This window comes from Protopterus annectens, chromosome 5.part1 (genome assembly GCF_019279795.1).
Source record: "Protopterus annectens isolate FY-2018-M chromosome 5.part1, PAN1.0, whole genome shotgun sequence".
NCBI lineage: Eukaryota > Metazoa > Chordata > Ceratodontiformes > Protopteridae > Protopterus > Protopterus annectens.
In genome coordinates this window covers 483616233-483633873 of record NC_056736.1, presented here as the reverse complement: position 1 = coordinate 483633873, position 17641 = coordinate 483616233, and positions in this window count along the sequence as shown.

Below are 17641 nucleotides of genomic sequence, written 5' to 3'. Positions count from 1 at the left end.
TGAGTAGTTTATAGCATGTTTCTAAGGCGAAGAGAAACAGCACTGAGTCTATTTGGAAACAAGAAGAAATCTTAATGATCTGTTAAATGGCTTACACTTATTGAAATGTACAAGTGCACTAATTCTAAAAAGGTACCATTCAGCAGTGTCCTATTTTAATTGAGGGTAGTTTGGTTAAATGTTTCCATTGAGAAATATGGGCAAAATATAACTGTGAAGACTTCAATGACACAAAACAACAATATACACTGTATATTCAAATCCCTGTGAAGTAATTTGGATCACTTCCATTTAAATTTATATAATATAATGCTGATGGAGCTTGAAATACTGTCAGTGTGTGCCAGGAAAAACAAAACTGTGAACATTAGTTTATGTTTGATTTCACTTCATTAAATTTGAATAATTAAGACGACCAATTTAGATGTGGAATCCAGATTTATGGGTGAAGTGATTAAATGCTAAAAAAAAAAAAACTTCAGCAGAAAAGAAGCCAATATCAAAGTACAGCAGCTAGCACATGTTGTAAACAATATATAAAAATGCTGCTAGCAGATTGCTGTAACAACAAGATAATACAAACAACGCACATTGTGTACAGAGGCTGATAATATACCAGGTTGCCTGATTATCAGTGATGAATATTGTCTGAAAACCTACTTAACCTCTTTAATTTAAGCTTACCCCTTGTTACAGTCTAGAAGCCTGAAAACTACCATTATAATGCCACCAAACAAGAATGGCCCAGTCACAGACCCCTGGTAACTACAGATCCATTAGCCTCACTAGCCTAATGTGCAAAACTATGGAAAGTATTATTTCAAACTTTATTAATCTGGGTTTTGAAACTCTTTTAACCCTGGACTCTCATCAGTGTGGTTTTGTCAAAGAAAGAACCAGTCTCTTTAACCTCAATACTTTCTTGGAAAATATTACTCAAATATTGGATATGAATTACTCAGTAGATACAGCATATCTGCACCTGGCCAGCTCTTTTTACAGTACTCCTCATGCACGCATAGTTGACAGAAATTTAAATCTGAATATAAATCCTCATGTCGCATGGTAGATACGCAACTGCTTGTCTAACAGAACCCATGTCATTAAACATGATAGGGCTCAGTGTTGAACCCTCTCCTATTTGGCATCCATTGCTCAGACCTTCAGGCTACCACTGCTGGCCTATGGGCATCTAAGTTTTTGGATGACTGTAAATCAAGTGTTGTTTTTCAATCTTCAACTGACAACTGATAGATCAATCTCTCTCTCTCTCTCTCTTATATATATATATATATATATATATATATATATATATATATATGTATATTTATATACACAGACACATATGCACTTAAATACATATATGCAGTAGTATGGAAGATCTTTGGATCTAACCCTATGATGTGCAAAAGTATTGTGGAATGAGGTGTTATTATGTAATAACACATATAAATAGAGTATTGTTACATTAGTCAAAATAGCATTGTTTCTTTGCGAGAATAACATTTTGTTGGCATTAGTGAGAATCTCCATAATAATTAATAATAATAAAAAACATTTATTCTATTGAAATTGTGAACAAAAGGAAGACTATGGCTCTGACTGACAACAGGTTGGTAAATCAAGGCAGAGGTGAGTTTATTTTTTACTGAAACATCAGTTTTAGGGAGCATGCTGCAGCAGAGGAGAAGACTTCTCAGAATAATCTGTAAAAGCCGGACAGCTTACATTAGGAATCCAAAAAAGTAGGAATCTGGTTGAAAACAGCTCTTGACTGAGTTAGAATTGGTATGACTGACAGCAAAGTTTTGTTTTTGTTTTTTTTTTTTTTTTGGAGAGGGAGGCTAACAGTTAATGTCCTTCATATACATTCTGTTCTTCACCTGTGTATGCAAAGAGGGACTGCATCTCTACATTTTGTTATGTATGGTAAATCATTAGTTTACAGACTGATGGTTTATACTGCATTATTTTAAATCACAATACACACACACACACACACACACACACACACACACACACACACACACACACACACACACACACACACACACACACACACACACTCACACTCATAGAGAGATAGACAGATAGATGGAATTATGTAAGAATGTGTGAGTATTGTAATCATAATGCCCTATAAAGGAAATATTTATGTAAATTATCATGGTACTTTCTTAAACTAATTGTCCTGGTACGTTTTATGCTGATAACAAGAAGTACACATGGAAATTTATAGACTGACAGCATGATTTTCAAGCTCATCCTGGGAAACCCTAACTAAGCTGATATACATCAGGAATGTAGCATAAGGCGTCCTACAAATGGGCTGCTCATGGTTTGCCTTTCATATAAGACACTCTAGTTTTATCCTTTGAAGCTGACCAAAGAAACATTGTAAAAGCGATTACTTATGAGAGCATCTGAAGTGATGAAAAATAAGGAAACGCGAAATTAACAGTTTTTACAGGGGGTAAAAACCATATATAAAATCCATTCAAAACATCTATTTAATTTTCACCAGTATGTGATGGCAACACGTCTATGAAATAAAATGTCTGCCCCAATAATAAATTATGATATTCAAATAACAACTCGATTTATTAACAGTTTATCGTTATTAGTCTGGATGCAGCTGTAATATATAAAATGCAACTGCAGTCAAGGCCTGAAAAAGGAATATGTCGCATGTCAGTTGACTTGTTTATTCATGTTATATATTTGGACAAAGATATTTTCAAATATGTTTCAATATATGAGTTTTCATTGTATTGTACTATAAGGACACATACTAGGTGGCGGTGCCCTTATATTGGCATTATTTCCACAGTGAAGTAGAAATGCATGCAAAAATGTTGATGTCCTTCTGCTTATCCTTGCATTCATTGGAGTTATGGGTAATTATGGCTGTAGCTGTATTAAACTGTTAGTATTTAGAGTTTTTTTCTGTCTATGTACAGTTACTACAGCATGTGGTACAGCATGACTTAGTGGCTGGAGGAAAAGTTATGTTTGTTTTAATTTTTCATGATTTTGGGAAAAGGAAATGTCAACATCTTTGGAGGAAACACTAGTAACCACTGTCTTAGTTTACAGGATCATTGGCTAAGCATTACAAAACAGGCTGCACTGTACAACAGATTTGGCTAATGCTGTAGGTGTGATGTCTTACATCAAGACAGAAGATAGTTTTCAAACCTTTACAAATAAAAACTGGTCAACCGTTTTATCTAAGCTAATTTTATCAAAGTTTAGTTACCTAAAGTAAAAATCAACAGAAATATAACAACATAAGTATACCAACATCACTGCACAGTTTTGCAGTATTATTCAAGTTTTTCGTGGAGTAACACACAATTTAGATTTATGTGTTTTATACTAGAAGCATTAAATGACAAAGGAAGGATAGATATGCTAATCATAGGGGGGAATGGCATTTGAAAGGGTGGTCCTTGTGTTAGATATCAGACAGATGCTGGGGATGCTTAAATGGGGGCATTTTTATAAATGAATAAGCAGGAAGCAACTGGAAGGGTCATTGCAGAAGTAGGATTACATGCTGCCTTTCCCAAAAGCATGTTCACCCTTTGGATATTGTTTGTATGTTTGGTTGGAAAATGGGAAAGTTAAGGCTTAAAGAAACCTTCCTGGCAACAAAACATTGCTTCATCAGGATTCTGCAATCTCTTTACCAGTCCTAAGCATGGATCATTGTAAGACTGGAGCTGATAAGAAGATCTTGTTAGATTCAATGGATACTGACACACAAATCTAGTAGAAAATGGTCCCCTTTTAAAACTCTTAGATGCTTGGATGGTTCCAAGCATATATATGATCTGATTATTGAGAGAAAGACATCTAAACAAAGAGACTGAAAGGAAATGAAAGATTTGTTTACTGTATAGTTGAAAGAAGTCTGTGAGTGACTTCCAGCTAATAATGTTCATAGGATCATATGAATATGTAGCAGATCTTATCCAGAATTAGCACATTTTCCTTCTTTTCACCCAGTACCAGTAAGTGATTTGGTTGCCCTGTGATCTTGAATTAGTTTAAGATAGTGACAGACAGTGAATGCACAAATGAACAAATGAATGAGCTAGATTTGGCTGGATGATGCAGAAGTAATACTAGATACATTAATTATGTAAGCATTTGCAAGTAAGAGCAGGTGTGTACTATAATATAGAAATGTGGTGAGAGAGTTTTCTGGACAGTTTCATCAAATTATATAATACGGACATGTATACACACACACACACACACACACACACACACACACACACACACACACACACACACACACACACACACACACACACACACACACTCTGTTATTAACATAAAATATTGCTGTGCTGCTACTGGTCTTTAATCATAACAGCTGAATTACCAGTTTTAGAAAATGTGAAACAATGCATTTATTTCCTTGCTACTTATTAGGAAGCTAACCAAGAACTGTTTATATTTCATCTCAGTTGTCAAATGCAGTTTGATGCCACCTGTATCAACAGAATAATGGGATCATCCTTTCAAGGAAAATTCTAGTAACTGAAGATGCATCCTGAGAAATGGGCTATAAAATGAATCACATCAATAGATATCATTGTCTTACAAAAAGAATGCAGACTGTTTGGGGATTCTGAAGTAAAAAGTGCTAAAATGTGCCAACACCCAAATTTATAAAATATTATTTAAAGATGAAAGCTGTTCATGACAAAATAACAGTAAATACCTGTCACATACCAGTGTACATTTTATACAAGAGGCCTTCATTTGTGAAGCAAGCAAATTACTGTAACATAACTTAAATATATACAAACGACAAGAAGTACCATGGAAAGAGTCAAACTAAAAATTCATACTGTAATAAACTGAAATTTATACAGGGACTAATTCAATAATAAAAGAACCAAACATCATGATTCAAAGGTAAAGCAATTTAAAATTTTAAGAAAAAATAAGTGTTACAGTCAATATTCTAACATAGTGCAGATAAAAATGGATTTCTCATTTGATCATGCCAATGAAAGACATACACCATTTCAAATTTAATTTTTAAGTATTTTATTTTTCTTGAGGTAGCAAGACACATGACAGTGGTGGACTTGTGTGGTTTATTTTCAACACCGGGAATTCTTATAGAAGTAAGTTATGTTCCTACAGCAATCAAGAAACATCCCAAGCAATTTACTATGTACAGTTTTGGTTTTCATGACCTTGGGCAAACATGCTTTTTAGATTTTCTCACTAGAGAAATCATTATTTTTATTGATTCTGGTAAGTCTGTTTCATAATTGTTTTTACAGTTGATTATATGGCTATTTATTGGTAGATAAATGCAGCTTAGCTCAGACATTACACAGGGATAATTAATTAAAGATTTGATTCTGCATGATATCCATGCCTTCTTTGGTGAATTTGAACTATCAGGACTTCTCTAATTTTAGCACTCAAATTGCTAAGTTAAGTATTAATATAAACTGGGTGTGATACAAGCCAGATGCCTCCAGACATAAAAAGTAGTTCATTATTATTTATAAAAGCATTCACCAGCCAGTTGCATTCATCAGTGCCCTCAGGTAATGCTTCAGGAACACCTGAAATATTTATTGAAATGCCTGTTAACCACATTTTGTGATGCTATTCTCAATTCCAGAAAGTTTCACAGGATCTTGGAAATGTTTGACTGAGAACATAACAAAAAATCATATCCTTGAATTTCGGGACATTAAAATGTCAACAAATTCTTCCCAAGACTACTGCTTACTCTGTTATTTGGTAAATCATATAATCTCAAGTTGCAGTGGAAGAGAAGGAAAGAAAAGATGTCAACAGGAAAATAAATATGAATATGGGATTGCAGGACAATTTACTGCTGCTAGAATCAGATGCTCTTGAATAAATATTTTTTGGATATGTACCAGCATGGCAGTCTTCTTAGAGAAAAGAGTATCTTAATTTAAAACATTTTAGAGTGCCTACTTAAAGCTTCTAATAGTCTCTGTGTTCACATGACTATTATGGTTCCTACATTCATAATTTTGGCTTGATGCCATTCAGTAACAACATTTGTGTTTATGTCTCTAATCCTTGCATTTAATATCTCAGTTCACAAATTCTGTTGTCTTTAGCATCATAGAATTTCTGGAGCTACTTAAGAGATAATGCTGTATACTCCGTTTGTTACCTTGTCAATATTTTCCTTGGATTTATGTAAATAAAAGTAAAGCCCTTAGATTGCTTTTATCTAGATTCTGGTGTGCATACTGTACCTTACTAATAGACTTCCACTAGGCGGTATGCAGCTGTCTAATGATCTTGTTAAATTGGCTGTAGAACTCTTTAGGATTTAATTTCAGTGAAAATGAATTACTTCAGGGGACTGTCTCTATAAAAACAGCCTGACTCTTGCATTTTGCATTTCCACTGAGACTAAGTCTTTAGGAATCCTTCTCCTGTGTGATTATTTCTAACAGATTGTTGCTCAGTAACCAGATTTCATATATTGTCAAGTCATCTTGTTTCTGTCTATTAAGCATGTCTTGTCTCTAGCCCCTCTTTACTCCAGAAGACCTTTCAGCAGTGGTATATATTGTAACCCTTTATATCTTGATAATTGTGTCTTCCTTTATCTGTGGTTATTAACCAGCATACACATTTGCAGTTGTAGAATTCTGTAGCTTGCTTGCAAGTACTTCTAGTTACATTCAAATCAATACTTTAGAGTCTGCAGAAAATTTTAGTTCTTTTTTTATCACATATAAATCTTACTGTTCAATTATGTATCCTTGCATGTTATGGATTCCTCATATCTGAACAAAAATTAGTATTTTGCTGACCAGATTGAGCAATATATTCTTCCCTCCTGGGACTGATGGAGGTGCTTAAGGCTTGGGTGGAGCCTTTCACACTTGAACCTTGAGACAGTGCCCTAAACTGTCAGATCTCAAGAAGTCTTCAAGATTTATTTTTATCATGTACTGAAATAAATAAATGGCTTTTGACATACGTTTAAGTTCTTAATAGTGGAAATAATTACACCAGGACCTAGAGGTGGCGACATCAGGACCTATACTGAAACTAGAGAGGCGAATTGGATCATAAAATTAAGATCTGATGTTCCACCTGGCCTCAACGGTATGGTCCCTGTCAAACCTTTCTTAAAGACTAGGAAATTATATAGGTGAATATATTAAATATCATTGATTTAAATTAACATCACAATATTGTATATTCAAGTTTAGTGTCATGAGAGTTTTTAAATGTTTTAACAATGAAGTTTTTATTTGTTATATATATATATTTTGTATATATCTTCTACATTAGATGTAATAGTTGTGATATATCTTTAAGACTGAATGATTTTCCCGCCTTGTAGCGCTATATAAAGAACTGTTGTTTGATACTTAAAATATAGGTCTGAAGAAGCCACTTCGGTGAAAGCGCTAACCTGTCTTAATAAACAGTTTATACTATTTTAAACTTGGATTTTGTCTTTGAAGAAAACCAATATAGTTGGTATATACGCTGGCTCTGCAGCAGTTGGTCATTTGTTTGCTACTTCTGTTCTTTTTTATATTGTCGATTGGTTTGCTTTATCACAGAGTAGCATTTACTCCGTCGGGGCACTTATTGGACTATTTACACTACTTTTTTCATTATTGCCGGTGCATAGACGGAGACATGACTGACGCTGCCATAGAAGGGGTTGAAGCTATCGAGCTTCCGTACACTATGAGACGAGCCGAGATGACGACTGAATTGGTGCATCCTAGCATAGAGAAGTTCACGGAAATTGTTTCCGCAACGTATAATCCACTAACATTATACCAAGCTGAGTTGGAGGAATCGGATGATGGAAATGTGGGGCAGATTGACCGCGAAGGAATGAGAGCTGGTCTAGAACGATTGGAAGGAGATTTATACAAACTTAAACGAATGCAGACTCAAAGACAGCACTTTGATGTCTGTTTGCAACGCAAGGTGATACCCAGAGGGCTGAGGGTCCTGAAACTGCCGACGACCGGCACGATATATCCAGAGCTACTCTACAAGTGGCAAAGGCTGAATATACAGGTAAGCCTGAGCTACATGGAGCTACTCAATGAGTTTTTTGAACCACTTGAAGAAGCACTTAAACAAGAAGTTATTAAGCAACAATGCGATCTTTATGAACGCTATCCTGAGAAGTTCCTAGACGAACATTTTAACAGACTGTTAGATAGCGTTTCTCAGTATGAGAAACGCCTTTTGGATCAAAAGAGATCCAAATTGAAAAGAGACATTAATGATTTCCATAAAGGGAATATCTTCACTTGGCCGAGATATGAAGGAGGGAATCAAGGAACTTTTGTGAAGCAACCTTTTATGGACAAAACTGTTACTAATACAGATAAAACTGCTACTAATATACAAGTTATAAGGAATGCCTCCATTACAAGTGATAAATGTGATTCTAGGGCAGATAAGGGGGATGTAAGTACTGGACATGTGAATGGTATTACCATGATCAACATGTCGATAGATAGTCAAGCTAAAAAGATCAATCCTGATAACACCAGGAATGGTTGCATTGTTAATGAGGGAATGATGAATGATATAACCCCCATAGACAGTATGAATATTATTACCAGCAATAACAGCACTGGTCTGAAGGGAATATGTAATGGGAATGAGAGTGCAGATACATTGGTAGTCCGTAGAAAGACTAATGATGTTAATACATTCTCAGATAATAAGAAAAAGAATCAGATAGATAATGATACAATAGGGGTGCAGAATTATAACATAGCACGCCCTTTCCCCATCAGACTAGACAGGAGAGAAGGGAGGATGCGTTCAGTAAGCCGGGGAAGACAGAAAAGGAAGCTCTCCCCAGAGAAATACACGAACCACAACATAAAGAAGATGTGGGAAGGGAGGAAAAACAATTAGTTTTTAATATATCTAAGCGTTCGTTAACAACAGATGAAATGATAGTATTGAACAAGGGCCTTACCTTTATTCCGACTAATGCTAGTATACACGAAAAAACTATCAGGGATTTTAAGTTATTTATCCGGAATCTTTCTCTAAAAATCTTTTTTAATGACCAGAGTTGTAATTCAAAGAAAGAGTTTAAGAAACCTAGTGTGTTTACTCCACCACTTCATCCACTATTAGCTGCCTACAGCAGACTAGTAGAGGATGATATAGCTAGGATATATGAAAGGAAGGGTAATAGGACACCGAGGAACAAGTTTAATTTAACATTTAAACAGAGGGCATCACTTAATGATTTGATTAACGATCAATCTCTAGCAATTAGACCAGCAGATAAGGGTGGAGGGGTCGTATTAATGGATAAGGAACAATACATTGATGGAATGAGACGGATGTTATCAGATGAAACATACTATGGACATATAGAAGAGAGCATGGTTTATACCATTGCTCATAGTATCCAGAATAATTTGGAGGATTTATTTAAAGCAAATATTATTGATAAAGAACTATATGAGTTTATGTATGTTGAATTTCCATTGATACCAGTTTTGCACGGACTCCCGAAGATACATAAGGACATGAGAAATCCCCCATTTAGACCAATAGTAGCAGGTAGGGGATGGTCAACTGAACCACTGTCAATTTATGTAGAGAGACAGCTCAGACCGATAGTGGATGAAAACATTTACATCTTGAGAGATACAAAACAATTTTTGTTAGATTTAAATGAGTTTTTGAGAGATTTTGATATAACAAGGAACTATTTTTTTGTCTCTTTAGACGTAAAATCTCTTTTCACAGTTATTCCAAATGTAGAAGGAATTCTAATGCTAAGTAACTACATGAAACGCAACTCACAGATGCAAATATCCAAGATAGAGCTTCTAATGTTTTTCCTAGAGATGGTCTTAGAATCGAATGTGTTTTATTTTGAAGGAGAATTTTATTTACAGAAGGATGGCGTAGCTATGGGCACATCTTGTGCCAATAGCTACGCCAACCTGTATATGGCTGAATGGGAGTATGTCCATCTATTCCCTATGTATTTCTTTAAGAAATACGTTCCTTTCTATAAACGTTTCTTGGACGACCTGTTCCTTATTTGGACAGGTACGCCAACTGAACTAACACAATTTGTAGATGCTATTAATTCTAGCAATAGGTATCTTAAGTTTACCCATGAGTATTCAGAAAGTAAACTTCCTTTTTTGGATGTTTATATAGAATAGCTACCCAATGGATTGGTTAACATGGGTGTATACAGGAAGAAGTGCCATAAGAATGCATTATTACACAGAACAAGTATGCACCCAGGATACATATATCACAATGTGGTAAAAGGACAAGCGATTCGTATATCCAGATATAATCCAACTGAGCTAGGATATACTAATGAAATTAATGAACTAAGCAATAGATTTCTATCTAGAGGCTACTCAGTTAATGAGATCAAAAGAGGATTTATAGATATGCCCGCCCTTAGAGAGAATAGTGCTGCCCCCTATTTCAGCAATGGGCACCCATTAAGTTCAACTACGACTCAGGAGTCCTTAGCAAGTAGTAAGGAAATAAGTATAGGGGAAAGAACAGCCTGTTCCATTTTTTACACTAGTGGTGTGGGGAATATTAAAGATGTAGTCAGGAAACACTGGGACATTTTAACTATAGACCACGAACTTAAGAATATAGTAGGGGAAGCACCCAGATTTATTTACAAGAATAAAAAGAACTTGAAACGATTATTATGTTACCCCAAAGAAGAGTTGGCGAAACATAATATTGAGTTATATGGGACAGAGAAGTGCAATAAATGTAATTTTTGCAATTATATTAATACTGACAACACGTTTATCCATCCAACAATTTATTTATTTTTTTTTTTTTATTTTACATTTGTTGACCGGGTTAGTCCAACTGGATACATATCCATTTTCAGTGGAGACCCGGGGAGAAAAGCTCCAAAGCACAGAGGTACATAAAAAATATAAAATATAAAAATATAGTGACATAAGCTAGGAAATTGAGACAGGCAACATTAAAAATACAAAAATATAACAGTAGGTAAAAAGAAAAATTCAATTAGTGATATAAGTTAGTAAAGATGAGTAATTAGGGCTTAATAGTGGACCCTTAAGTTAAGGGCTGGATGGAGGCCTATGTAGGCCGGGTTGAGTTGGGAGCCTGAGCTATTAGTCTGGATTAGAGCATGGACATAGCCATTGAGATTTTAATAGAGTTGAAGTTGTATTTTGAATTGGTGGAGAGTGGGTATAAGTCTAAGGTTGTTGGGGAGAGCATTCCAGTTTTTGCCAATGGAATTGGCGTACAGTGCATCACCACCGAGTTAGTAGATTTAATAGTTAATACTTGAATACTTTTGGATGACCTTAGGGATGTTAGATTAGAGTAGGGGTAAGTATATTGTTCAGTGAGGGAGTTTTTCAGGGTGTTTTATGATTTTGAATGCCTCTGTAAGTTGGTTAAATTTGAGGATGTTGGGCAATTCTAGCCATCCCAGTGTTTTTAGATTTAGGCAGTGATGGGTGCGGTAGGGTAGTCCGGTAATGAATCTAGCTATGTGGTTATAGGTAGTGGATAGTTTATTAAGCTCTTTCTTGTGAAGGAAGGAGAATATTGGGGAGGCATAGAGGAGTGTGGGTAGGAGGTGGGTACGGGCAATGGTTAGTTTGGTGTGGGGGGTTAAAAATTTCTTTATTTTATACATGGACCCAAGTTTCTTGTTAAGTGATTTAATGGCCTGGTTTACATGGATGTCGAATCTCAGTTTGTGGTCAATTGTCACTCCAAGTAGTTTAGTGTGGGTGACAGGATAAATTTTGGTACCGTTATTAGAGGACACAATGAAGGTTGAGGTGGGGGTATGGGGAGGTTCTGTGCCATAAGAAGTCGCTGGGGAGGGGTAGAATAGGAGCAATTTGGTTTTAGTTGGATTAAGTAGGAGTTTTAGATCTGAGAACCATTTTTCGACAATAGAAAAGCAGTTTTGGGTTGTGACTTGGAGTTTGGTGAGAGAGTCGTCCGAGCAGATAAGAGTGGAGTCATCTGCATATTGTATGCAGGTGGCTTTGGGGAGGATAGAGTGTAGACCATTAATAAAGACGGAGAAAAGAAGGGGACCGAGAATAGATCCTTGGGGGACACCGATGTTCGTGGGGAGTAGGTCTGAAATCTTGTTTTGCCACTGTACCGCCTGTTTTCTGCCTGTGAGGTATGCATTAAACCAATTTATGGTAGTTTTGCTAAGATTAAAAGTTTCCAATGTATGGAGCAGCTGGTTGTGGTTGACCATATCGAAGGCTTTCGATAGGTCTAGAAAGAGCGCAGAGGAAATTAGTTTGTTATTCGGTTTAGGGTTATTTAAACAAACAAAGGAGAGAAGAGCCGTGGTTGTGCTATGATGGGGGGAAACCGTGTTGGGTGTTGGACAGGAGGTTATTTTGTGTGAGGTGGGTGATGAGTTGCTTGTGAATGCAGCGTTCCAAAATTTTAGATAGGGGAGAGAATGGCTATGGGTCTATAGTTTGTTGTGGCAGTGGATAACCCTCCTTTGTGGAGAGGAATGATATCTGAGATTTTCCAGATTGAGGGAATAGAGGCTTCAGCAATTGACCGGTTGATTAAGATTGATACAGGGTAGGCTATGGCATCAGAAGCTATTTGTAAGTATTTGGCTGGAAGTAAGTCAGCTGCTAGGGTGGTTGGTTTAAGTTTTTAGGAGGGTACGAATGTAGTAGGTGGAGGTGGGTTTTAAATTAAAGGCAGTTTGAGTGGGGTAGGTAGTTGGGGTGGGAGCCACAGGGGTGAAGTGAGCTGACTAGCAAGGGACTGGATGGTCTCAGTAAAAAGGAATTAAAGGTGTTAGCTATTTCACTGGGATTTTTGTCCATGAGTGATTCTGGTGTGGGGTAGTGGATTTGCCTGGATGGAGGAGGTGATTGAAACTTGCCCAGAATTTTTGGGATTATTTTGATATTTGTCTTGTAGGTGACAGAAATATTGTTTTTTGTCAGACATAACGGCAGCTTTGGTTGAGTTTCTAAGCTGAAGAAACTTGATGCGATCTAGAGGGGTTTTAGTGGTTCTCCATTTGTTCCAGGCCTGGTCTCTGAGTTTAATTTTAGTTTTAGAATCATTAGTTAGCCAAGGTGCAATCGTTCCTTAGTTCTAATGAGTCGCTTGGGAGCGTGATAGTCAAGTATTTTAAGGAAGGTGTCATTAAAGTATGACACGCTCTGATCTAAGGGTAGAGTTTTTAGGATGGACCAGTTACAAGACGGAGGTCAGCAAGGAATTGATCAGGGACAAGCTCCTTGCTGTTTCTGACTAATCTGGTGCCCGGGCCGGTTTCTAGTTGTGCATTTGTTTTAATAATAAAAGTGATAAGGTGGTCACTAAGGTCGTTAGGGAGGGTCCCTGAGGTATAGTTGGAAGGATTCTTGTTAGTAAGGATCCAGTCTATGATGCTCTCCTTTTGTTGGGCATTTCCAATTCTAGTGGGGGAATGAATAAGTTGGGAAAATCCATGTAAGTTAATGGGGAGTGGATTGAGTTGGGAGGAGTAGAGAGACCAGTCGATGTTAACATCTCCTAAAATAATCGTTTCCTGGGGATAGAAGGTGGAAAGCCAACTCAGAGTTTGTTCAAGGGATTCGGAATTGTTGCCTGGAGGGAGATATATGACTAGGAGATTAATACTTTTTTGGTTGTTTAGGGATAGCTTCAGGGCAAGTAATTCCTGGTTATGGACTTTTGGAGGTTGGAGTGGATTCCTAATGATATTCAAGGAGTTCTTGAACATGACTGCTATTCCACCGCCTTTTTTAGTGGTTCTGTTGGCTCTGAGGATGTTATACCCAGGTGGGATGACTTCCTCATCCTTAGTGCTAGGTTTGAGCCAAGTTTCTGAGAGACACATGATGTCAAGCCAGGGCATTTAATTTCAAGCCTATCCTGATGTTATACATGGGAATTGCCTTACCTCGAATGTGGTCTACCTGGCATCCTGTTTGGAATGCCAGGCATTCTACATCGGTAAGACTAATAGGATACTTAGGGATAGGATACGGGAACATGCCTATAACATCAGGATAGGCTTGAAATTAAATGCGCTGGCTAGACATGTCATTGAGAAAGGGCACACACATACGTTTAAGTTCTTAATAGTGGAAATAATTACACCAGGACCTAGAGGTGGCGACATCAGGACCTATACCGAAACTAGAGAGGCGAATTGGATCATAAAATTAAGATCTGATGTTCCACCTGGCCTCAACGGTATGGTCCCTGTCAAATCTTTCTTAAAGACTAGGAAATTATATAGGTGAATATATTAAATATCATTGATTTAAATTAACATCACAATATTGTATATTCAAGTTTAGTGTCATGAGAGTTTTTAAATGTTTTAACAATGAAGATTTTATTTGTTATATATATATATTTTGTATATATCTTCTACATTAGATGTAATAGTTGTGATATATCTTTAAGACTGAATGATTTTCCCGCCTTGTAGCGCTATATAAAGAACTGTTGTTTGATACTTAAAATATAGGTCTGAAGAAGCCACTTCGGTGAAAGCGCTAACCTGTCTTAATAAACAGTTTATACTATTTTAAACTTGGATTTTGTCTTTGAAGAAAACCAATATAGTTGGTATATACGCTGGCTCTGCTGCAGTTGGTCATTTGTTTGCTACTTCTGTTCTTTTTTATATTGTCGATTGGTTTGCTTTATCACAGAGTAGCATTTACTCCGTCGGGGCACTTATTGGAGTATTTACATTACTTATTATCTAGATGGAAACAAAAAGGTTGTGAGGCATGAACATATAAATTACTTTTTAAATACATTATTGGAATGCCAGTCAAAATCAAGTATAAAAAACAAGCAGCACTCAACTCAAACCCTTCTCCTTGCACTGCAGTTCTAATTATCAAACAAGCTTGTCTTGCTGCAAGTAAACGCTGGGTTTCTAAAGTAGCGAAATGGTAAAACAGGAACACAATAAACCAACAGCGTTAACAGATGCTATAAATCTCACTCAAAAAATCCAATGGACGATGTAAAATAAACCAACTCTCTTTTATTCAGTAACGGACATGTAAATACGAGATAAGCGCTTTCACAAAGATGCTTCATCAGATCTCAGGCAAATTAATACAAAATACCCATCATTAAATACTCTGAGAATTAGTTAGCAATTTGCAAACAATTAGTAATTAAAAAGACAGTAATCTCATTTCTGATAGTACATTCTGTACGTACTTCAAAAATGTATATTTAAAATCTACAATACTATAAAATCTATATAAAACTGTACATAATAAAAAACCTATAGAACTGTATATAATAAAAAACGATCCTTAATGGCATGTCAAATACATATCATGTATATAGATATTAATATTGTTATAGTAAGTGCACAAAGTATGACCTCAAATATGACATGTGTAACATCACACTCTAACATAAGGATTTTAATATGTATGTATATAGTATGTATGTCTAACTGTATACCTGTGTGGATAAATTAAGTATAATACTTTAATATTTTATAGTACAGGTATCAAAAGTGTATATATAAAAAGTGTATATATAAAAAACAGCATGGGAGATATGTATCCTTATTTTTCATATCACTTGATATTTCTCCTTTGCCTCAACTTGGGTCTAATCGAAGCTCTCTCATTTAAGCCAGAGCCTTGATCTGCTCTCAATTTTATTATCCATTCTGTCTCTCTACTCTCCGTATGAGTTCTAATGTCACCCCCTCTAGGATTGGGAATTATCACCTCCAGTGCTTTGAAGGAGAATTTATGTTGTATATTTGTCATAATAACATGCTTAGCCAAGGCATTCTGAGTAGTGCCCTTCTTCATGTGATAAACATGCTCCCTCATCCGGTCTCTTAGGGGGCGGTTGGTTTTACCAACATAGAAGCAAGGACATAATTGGCACCTGGCTAAATAAATAACATGTGCAGTCATACAGTTCGCTGTTACAAATGTCTGATAGTATTTCCCATTGTCAGGGTGATGAAACCCTGGTGTATCATCTATATAACAACAAAAATTACACCGTCCACATGGTCTGGTGTAACCGTCTATTTTATCCCTATCTCTGTGAAACGCAGAGCATAGTCTCCTCTTCAAATTGTTCTTATTCTTGTATAAGAATCTGGGTTTGTCCCCTACAATCTTTTTAACATCATCATTCGTACATAATACCCCCCAATGTTTACTCAATACCTCTCTCAATTCACTATAATCAGATGAATAATGCATCATAAATTTTAAACTTCGACTAGCATTAGTCCTATCTATAGGGAGACAAGTTGACTCAGTTGGTCCAAAATAAGGCACCCCTATAGTAGATCTCAGGTCTGACATATCACTAAACTGTGTATTAACTTCATCCACGCTATAACCTCTGGAACACAATCTATCTCTCAAACTATTAAGTTCTGTCTCAAAACCAGATTCAGTTGGATTAAGTCTTGATGCCCTAATTGCTTGTCCTCTGATTATATTTCTAAAAACATGTGGAGGGTGCATACTAGTTCTATTGAGTAAACTGTTGCTGTAACAACTCTTCCTAAAAACACCTGTATTAATGGTGTTACCATCAATCCTCTCAATATACATATCAAGAAAGTTTATTTTGTATTGAGAATACTCCATAGAAAATTTGAGGCAGGTGGTCAAGTTATTCATGATATTGAAAAATGTCTCTAGTTGTTCAAATGTGCCTTTCCACAAAATAAATAAATCGTCAACAAAACGACGATAAAATACAACATGCTGTTTGAATAGATTCTCTTCAAATAAAACTTGTTCTTCCCAATAGGCCAAATACATATTGGCGTAGCTATTGGCACAAGGAGTGCCCATAGCTACGCCATCTTTTTGTTTATATACACCTTCATTGAATGTAAATAAGTTATTCTCCAAGATTAATTCTAAGAAGCATGTTATCAAATCAATCTCCACAGAAGTATAACCACTATGCATCCTCAGGTAGTCAGTAACATACAATAATCCCACACTGTTGGGTATGACTGTAAATAAGGATTGAACATCAAGGGTGACAAAAAGAAAGTCAAATGTGATGTTCATATCCTTTGTACAGTCATATAAATCAAGTAGAAATTGTTTCGAATCTCTCAGAACAACTTTATTAGAATTCAGCACTGGTCTAAGATGCTTTTCTACATACACCGATAAATGTTCGGTCACCCAATCTCGACCTGACACTATCGGTCTCATGGGTGGTCTAGTAGAATCTTTATGTATCTTCGGTAGACCGTGTATAGTGGGTATCATGGGGTGACAAATGATAAGGTATTGAAATAAATCTTGGTCTATTAACTTTCCTTGAAATATATCATTTATAGTATCATGTACATGTCTGATGACTCCTACGACATACTGTGATGTAACCTTCACGTAGAAGTCATCACTCAACATGGATTCCATTCGTGTAATATAATCTGAAGTGTCCATTACAACTACCTTACCACCTTTATCAGCAGGTCTGATGGTAATATCTGAGTTGTTCTGTAATTTCTTAAGACTCGCCCTTTCCCTATAGGTGAGATTGTCTCTTATGAAGGGATGCTTTCTAATAGTTC